General features: G+C 52.5%; 1 long non-coding RNA gene across 1 annotated transcript; it reads left to right on the forward strand.

Moving 5' to 3' along the window:
- Positions 1-1280, forward strand: LOC138771251 (uncharacterized). Its single transcript, XR_011359580.1, has 2 exons — positions 1-136; positions 1042-1280. It is a non-coding gene; the product is annotated as an uncharacterized lncRNA (long non-coding RNA).
- The last annotated feature ends 7221 nt before the right edge of the window (positions 1281-8501 follow it).

An 8501-nucleotide genomic window follows, 5' to 3' on the forward strand; every position in this document is an offset into this window, starting at 1 on the left:
CTGCAGAAATGACCTGGAATCTGCCTGGTGTGTGTCCGTCACTTACCGCAGGATCTTTGTCTCTTTCAGGCCGTACTATTGCTACTTCCCATTTGTACTGGGTCCTCGCTCCTGTCTGGGTCAGGGGTTCTCCCAGGTAGGTCACCTATACCAGCCGCACAGTCACAGCTATCCTCTATCCATGTATATAGTAGCAGACTTCTATACATCTCAGGTTTGCAGCCTGTGTGAACAAGTGTCTAGAAAGTTGCAGCAATCAGGTTGTATCTAGTTTCACCTCTAATAGCAGCTTCCTTAACTCCTGCTGCCATCTAGTGGACACCCCAGGAATTGCCTCACATCATATTCCATTACATTACTGATCCTATACTGATCCTGAGTTACATCCTGTATTATACCCCAGAGCTGCACTCACTATTCTGCTGCTGGGGTCACTGTGTACATACATTACATTACTGATCCTGAGTTACATCCTGTATTATACTCCAGAGCTGCACTCACTATTCTGCTGCTGGGGTCACTGTGTACATACATTACATTACTGATCCTGAGTTACATCCTGTATTATACCCCAGAGCTGCACTCACTATTCTACTGGTAGGGTCACTGTGTACATACATCACATTACTGATCCTGAGTTACATCCTGCATTATACTCCAGAGCTGCACTCCCTATTCTGCTGGTGGGGTCACTGTGTACATACATCACATTACTGATCCTGAGTTACATCCTGCATTATACTCCAGAGCTGCACTCACTATTCTGCTGGAGGGGTCACTGTGTGCATATATTACATTACTGATCCTGTATTATCCTCCAGAGCTGCACTCCCTATTCTGCTGGTGGGGTCACTGCGTTCATACATTACTGATCCTGAGTTACATCCTGCATTATACCCCAGAGCTGCACTCCCTATTCTGCTGGTGGGGTCACTGTGTACATACATAACATTGTACTGATCTGCTGGCTGATATAGATATAGGTGGAGACACTGAATGTATAGTGTGAGGTCGGGTCTGACCTGTCTCTTCTCTCTCCAGCTGGAGGCCAGGGTCGTGTTGAGTAAACTTCTGCAGCGCTATGAGTTTGAGTTGGTCCCTGGTCAGTCCTATGAGATAATGGACACTGGGACGATGAGACCCCGGGACGGCGTGGTCTGCACCCTGAGACCCCGACAAGCTTCTTAGTGACGGATGAGGAGGGGGTTTCTGGCAGCTGTGAATATGTCCTGTCACATTCTTATTATTTCTTATTGCAGTAAAATCTGATTGTGACTGAAGTTTCCCCCATGTTGTGTCCTCTGTCTTATAAGGTTGGACCCCCAAACTGTGACTTACTGTGGGGCCACTATTCTCGCTTTACACCTCAGACTAGAACACATTGGATTGTGTTAAAGGGCTCGTCCAGGGAAACAGCGCCACACCTGTCTGTGGATGTGTCTGGTAATGCAGTTTGGCTCAATTCAAATCAACAGGGCTGAGCTGCAGTACCACACTTAACCTGTAGACAGGTGGGGCAAGATTATTCTACTGTGTTTAGGTTTGTCTATACTGACACACTGCAGCAAACCCTCAGCTGTGTCAGCAGGACCACCATCTCTGAATCCTGCCTACATGGGGGGTTCCTGTACTGCGTGTAAGCAGCCGTAAGACGTAAGCAGAGGAGACGCCAGGACGCAGCCACATAGACTTATACTGTGTCCTGGCAGCCCTGACACTGACAGGAGTGGGAACACGTGTCCGCAGCAGCGCAGGACTGGAGATGGGATATCGGGATAAAAAAATTGAAGTTAGTCAAACTAATAATCTATGCAGATACAGGGTGAACTCTGGGGAGATCGCTGTAGTCACCTGCAGTACTACTATTCCACCACAGGGTGTCACTGCTCCACCAGGTGATGGTGTCTCCTTTCCATAGCCAGATCTAACATCTCACAGAGGAGTTTGTCTAAAGATCACCATGCACCTTACACGTTTTTCGGCTGTTCCTGCAGCCCATGAGGAAAATCACTGCCTGACCCCTTTGTTCTCAGAGAACTCCTATGTGCCCCAAAAAAGTAAAAATTCCCTGTGCCCCCCATATAGTAGCTATAGCCCCTCTGTGCTCCCATATAGTAGTTAGTCCTGTCTGTGCAGGTAGGTAGCCTCCCTATGTCAGTATCCCCACCCTGTACGTAGTCCCCATGTAAGTAACCCTCCTTGTAGACTTTCATCTGAAGGTCTGAAGTAAGTACCCCTGGCAGTGGCCTCCCCAACAAATAATATCTTATAAGTAGGTAATCCCCCTGTAGGTAGCCCTGTAGCCCCTCCATATTGGCAGCCCCTGATCCCCCCTTAATGTAATCCCCCTGGTACTTACCCCCTCCCCCCATGTAGATATGCCCCCTGTAGGTAGTCCATGATCCACCCTGTGCACCAGGGAGCTCTGCTGACCAGAATGGTGATTGGCAGAGTGAGGAGCCAATGATCTGCTAGATCGGCACTCGCTGTCTGATCCTATTAGACGGCTCAATAATTGTACAGCCCTTCTCCTAATCAGTCATCGGCTGCTCATCTCCTATTACACGGGTAGATGTGCGGCCGATAGAAGATTATTTCTAAACACGTTGAAAGATGATGATCAGGCAATGTGCGACTGTTTGTTTGCTTGTCCTCTAATCTCTGGTCCTATGACACGGGGTGATACCTGCCCGATTTGGCAGATACTCGCTCTGTGTAAAAGGGCCTTTACAGCTCTCAGTCTTCACATCTTTCTCTCCATTCAGGCCACACAGTAAGTAAGTACATTTCCACCTGTGGCCCCATAGTAGTTAGGTCCCCTCTGTGCTCCCATATAGTAGTTAGGTCCCCTCTGTGCTCCCATATAGTAGTTAGGTCCCCTCTGTGCTCCCATATAGTAGTTAGGTCCCCTCTGTGCTCCCATATAGTAGTTAGGTCCCCTCTGTGCTCCCATATAGTAGTTAGGTCCCCTCTGTGCTCCCATATAGTAGTTAGGTCCCCTCTGTGCTCCAATTTAGTAGTAAGGTCCCCTCTGTGCTCCCATATAGTAGTTAGGTCCCCTCTGTGCTTCCATATAGTAGTAAGGTCCCCTCTGTGCTCCCATATAGTAGTTAGATCCCCTCTGTGCTCTCATATAGTAGTTAGGTCCCCTCTGTGCTCCCATATAGTAGTTAGGTCCCCTCTGTGCTCCTATATAGTAGTTAGGTCCTCTCTGTGCTCCCATATAGTAGTTACGTCCCCTCTGTGCTCCCATATAGTAGTAAGGTCCCCTCTGTGCTCCCATATAGTAGTTAGGTCCCCTCTGTGCTCCCATATAGTAGTTAGGTCCCCTCTGTGCTCCCATATCGTAGTTAGGTCCCCTCTGTGCTCCCATATAGTAGTTAGGTCCCCTCTGTGCTCCCATATAGTAGTTACGTCCCCTCTGTGCTCCCATATAGTAGTAAGGTCCCCTCTGTGCTCCCATATAGTAGTTAGGTCCCCTCTGTGCTTCCATATAGTAGTAAGGTCCCCTCTGTGCTCCCATATAGTAGTTAGATCCCCTCTGTGCTCCCATATAGTAGTTAGGTCCTCTCTGTGCTCCCATATAGTAGTTAGGTCCCCTCTGTGCTCCCATATAGTAGTAAGGTCCCCTCTGTGCTCCCATATAGTAGTTAGATCCCCTCTGTGCTCCCATATAGTAGTTAGGTCCTTTCTGTGCTCCCATATAGTAGTTAGGTCCTTTCTGTGCTCCCATATAGTAGTTAGGTCCCCTCTGTGCTCCTATATAGTAGTTAGGTCCTCTCTGTGCTCCCATATAGTAGTTACGTCCCCTCTGTGCTCCCATATAGTAGTAAGGTCCCCTCTGTGCTCCCATATAGTAGTTAGGTCCCCTCTGTGCTCCCATATAGTAGTTAGGTCCCCTCTGTGCTCCCATATAGTAGTTAGGTCCCCTCTGTGCTCCCATATAGTAGTTAGGTCCTCTCTTTGCTCCCATATAGTAGTTACGTCCCCTCTGTGCTCCCATATAGTAGTAAGGTCCCCTCTGTGCTCCCATATAGTAGTTAGGTCCCCTCTGTGCTCCCATATAGTAGTTAGGTCCCCTCTGTGCTCCCATATAGTAGTTAGGTCCCCTCTGTGCTCCCATATAGTAGTTAGGTCCCCTCTGTGCTCCCATATAGTAGTTAGGTCCCCTCTGGCTCCCATATAGTAGTTAGGTCCCCTCTGTGCTCCCATATAGTAGTTAGGTCCCCTCTGTGCTCCCATATAGTAGTTAGGTCCCCTCTGTGCTCCCATATAGTAGTTAGGTCCCCTCTGTGCTCCCATATAGTAGTTAGGTCCCCTCTGTGCTCCCATATAGTAGTTAGGTCCCCTCTGTGCTCCCATATAGTAGTTAGGTCCCCTCTGTGCTCCCATATAGTAGTTAGAAGGAGAGGACAGAGAGCTGTGGTGACAGGGGCTGGAGGGATCCTGCAGGGTTATGGCTGCCAGGGACGGGACTGTGAGGAGGAGCAACAGCAGCAGCTCTGACAGTGAGTGATTATAGTCAGTCTGTCTGTCAGGCTGCTGGTAGGTAAAGGGTGGACGGTGTAAGAGAAAGTACACCCCCCCCCCCCTCTCTGGGGCTGTAAGTTTTATTGTAAGTTTATGCCTTTTTAGCAAATATCTGTGCCCCCCTCCTCCCTGCAGCATGGTTGTTTTTCTCTCCCCCCTAAGCAGCCACATACAGTACATGTATCCCACCTGGGCAGCCGCATACAGTACATGTCTCCCACCTGGGCAGCCGCATACAGTACATGTATCCCACCTGGGCAGCCGCATACAGTACATGTCTCCCACCTGGGCAGCCGCATAGAGTACATGTCCCCCACCTGGGCAGCCGCATACAGTACATGTATCCCACCTGGGCAGCCGCATACAGTACATGTCTCCCACCTGGGCAGCCACATACAGTACATGTCTCCCACCTGGGCAGCCACATACAGTACATGTCTCCCACCTGGGCAGCCACATACAGTACATGTCTCTCACCTGTGCAGCCGCATACAGTACATGTCTCTCACCTGGGCAGCCGCATACAGTACATGTCTCCCACCTGGGAAGCCGCATACAGTACATGTATCCCACCTGGGCAGCCGCATACAGTACATGTCTCTCACCTGGGCAGCCACATACAGTACATGTCTCCCACCTGTGCCCCCGAAGTGATTAAGGGCCCATGTGTTCTATCCCCTATTAGTGCTGTTCTGGGGTGACTTCCACACTCGGAGCTATATACTCTCATCCCCCACACAGAATCCAGTGTATAATGCACCCAGGACCCTCCAAGTACAACAGCTGCAGGCACTACAACTCCCAGCATTTACTGCAGCCCTCAGGATGTGCTGGGATTTAAAGTACAAATGAGTAGACAACTCAAGGGGTTGTCCCCTCGGAAACTACAACTCCCAGCATTCTCTGAGAGCTTCATAAGTGTAAGGCATTCTGAGAGTTGTAGTTATTGTTATTCTGGGAGTTATGGTCACACAGCACAGGATAGGACACAGTTCTATTGGTGGCCACAGATACGCCTTCAAGGCAGAAAGGTGGAAAAACGAATAGGTTATGGGGGCCTGCAGCAGAGGGGTCATTCTATTCCTCCCGATCCCTGTACCTCTACCATTCAATTTAAGGCTATGTTAACACATAGGGGGGGATTTGCGAAACGTACGCCAGGGAGAAGGTGCAGATTCGCCCCTTCTCCCTGGCGTACGCCTCCCGTACACCCCGCTCGCCCGATGGGCAGGCTGGCTAAGCGTGTGGGGGCGTGAGTTTGCTCGCAAGCGTAAATCATGATCAAATCGGCTGGATTCACTAAGTGCGCCTCTTAGTGTATCCTGCTGGGGAAAAGGGGCGGGGCCTAATATAAGTCTTCATAAATCCCCCTCATAGTATTTCTGTCAGTCTATTTTCATCCAAAACCAGGAGTGGATTGAAAACAAACTGTGGAAATTTTTCCATTATAATTTTGCCCTGTCAGCTCCGCTCCTAATTTTGGTAGAAAAAAGACTGATGGAAATATTATGTGTGAACATAGCCTGAAAGTGTAACGTTCTTTTAAACTATATAACTTTATGAGAGAAATAAAAATACTTATTTCAGTTCACCTGATTATCCCTTTACCCTCCAAGTGAGCAGAGTCATTGTTTCCATGTAGCGCTGACCTGATGCCAAGTATGTTGTAGGTGACGCCTTACATATCTAACTGGAACAGAATGTTATCTGTGTGGTGAAATGTGACTGTACTTCTCAGGAACACGTCCAACATATATAGCCCTGGACGTTGTATACCATTACAGCAACGTTATATAACACTGAGATAATACAGCACATAAACCATAATCAGCTCTATACAATGACTGAGCATTATACACGTCTCCAGTCTTACAATGCAGTGTGGTGGTCACCGCAATGATGAAGCCGCCATGGAGTGAGTGCCCCCTCTGTGAGCTGCAGGGGGCGCTGTGTGATGTGTGAGCTGCAGGGGGCGCTGTGTGACCTGCAGGGGGCGCTGTGTGATGTGTGAGCTGCAGGGGGCGCTGTGTGATGTATGAGCTGCAGGGGGCGCTGTGTGATGTGTGAGCTGCAGGGGGCGCTGTGTGATATATGACCTGCAGGGGGAGCTGTGTGATGTGTGACCTGCAGGGGGCGCTGTGTGATGTATGACCTGCAGGGGGCGCTGTGTGACCTGCAGGGGGCGCTGTGTGACCTGCAGGGGGTGCTGTGTGATGTGTGAGCTGCAGGGGGCGCTGTGTGATGTGTGAGCTGCAGGGGGCGCTGTGTGATATATGACCTGCAGGGGGCGCTGTGTGATGTGTGAGCTGCAGGGGGCGCTGTGTGATGTGTGACCTGCAGGGGGCGCTGTGTGATGTATGAGCTGCAGGGGGCGCTGTGTGATGTGTGACCTGCAGGGGGCGCTGTGTGACCTGCAGGGGGCGCTGTGTGATGTGTGAGCTGCAGGGGGCGCTGTGTGATGTGTGACCTGCAGGGGGCGCTGTGTGATGTGTGACCTGCAGGGGGCGCTGTGTGATGTGTGAGCTGCAGGGGGCGCTGTGTGATGTATGACCTGCAGGGGGCGCTGTATGACCTGCAGGGGGCGCTGTGTGATGTGTGAGCTGCAGGGGGCGCTGTGTGATGTGTGAGCTGCAGGGGGCGCTGTGTGATGTGGGAGCTGCAGGGGGTGCTGTGTGATGTGTGAGCTGCAGGGGGCGCTGTGTGATGTGTGAGCTGCAGGGGGCGCTGTGTGATGTGTGACCTGCAGGGGGCGCTGTGTGATGTGTGACCTGCAGGGGGCGCTGTGTGATGTGTGAGCTGCAGGGGGCGCTGTGTGACCTGCAGGGGGCGCTGTGTGACCTGCAGGGGGCGCTGTGTGATGTGTGAGCTGCAGGGGGCGCTGTGTGATGTATGACCTGCAGGGGGCGCTGTGTGATGTATGACCTGCAGGGGGCGCTGTGTGATGTATGACCTGCAGGTGGCGCTGTGTGATGTGTGAGCTGCAGGGGGCGCTGTATGACCTGCAGGGGGCGCTGTGTGATGTATGACCTGCAGGGGGCGCTGTGTGATGTGTGACCTGCAGGGGGCGCTGTGTGATGTATGACCTGCAGGGGGCGCTGTGTAATCTGTGACCTGCAGGGGGCGCTGTGTGATGTGTGAGCTGCAGGGGGCGCTGTGTGACCTGCAGGGGGCGCTGTGTGATGTGTGACCTGCAGGGGGCGCTGTGTGATGTGTGAGCTGCAGGGGGCGCTGTGTGACCTGCAGGGGGCGCTGTGTGATGTGTGAGCTGCAGGGGGCGCTGTGTGATGTATGACCTGCAGGGGGCGCTGTGTAATCTGTGACCTGCAGGGGGCGCTGTGTGATGTGTGACCTGCAGGGGGCGCTGTATGACCTGCAGGGGGCGCTGTGTGATGTGTGACCTGCAGGGGGCGCTGTGTGATGTGTGACCTGCAGGGGGCGCTGTGTGATGTGTGACCTGCAGGGGGCGCTGTGTGATGTATGACCTGCAGGGGGCGCTGTGTGATGTGTGACCTGCAGGGGGCGCTGTGTGATGTGTGACCTGCAGGGGACGCTGTGTGATGTGTGAGCTGCAGGGGGCGCTGTGTGATGTGTGAGCTGCAGGGGGCGCTGTGTGATGTGTGACCTGCAGGGGGCGCTGTGTGATGTGTGACCTGCAGGGGGCGCTGTGTGATGTGTGAGCTGCAGGGGGCGCTGTGTGACCTGTAGGGGGCGCTGTGTGATGTATGACCTGCAGGGGGCGCTGTGTGACCTGTAGGGGGCGCTGTGTGATGTATGAGCTGCAGGGGGCGCTGTGTGATGTATGACCTGCAGGGGGCGCTGTGTGATGTGTGAGCTGCAGGGGGTGCTGTATGACCTGCAGGGGGCGCTGTGTGATGTGTGACCTGCAGGGGGCGCTGTGTGATGTGTGAGCTGCAGGGGGCGCTGTGTGATGTGTGACCTGCAGGGGGCGCTGTGTGATGTGTGAGCTGCAG

The sequence above is a fragment of the Dendropsophus ebraccatus genome, chromosome 13 (genome assembly GCF_027789765.1).
Source record: "Dendropsophus ebraccatus isolate aDenEbr1 chromosome 13, aDenEbr1.pat, whole genome shotgun sequence".
NCBI classification, from domain to species: domain Eukaryota; kingdom Metazoa; phylum Chordata; class Amphibia; order Anura; family Hylidae; genus Dendropsophus; species Dendropsophus ebraccatus.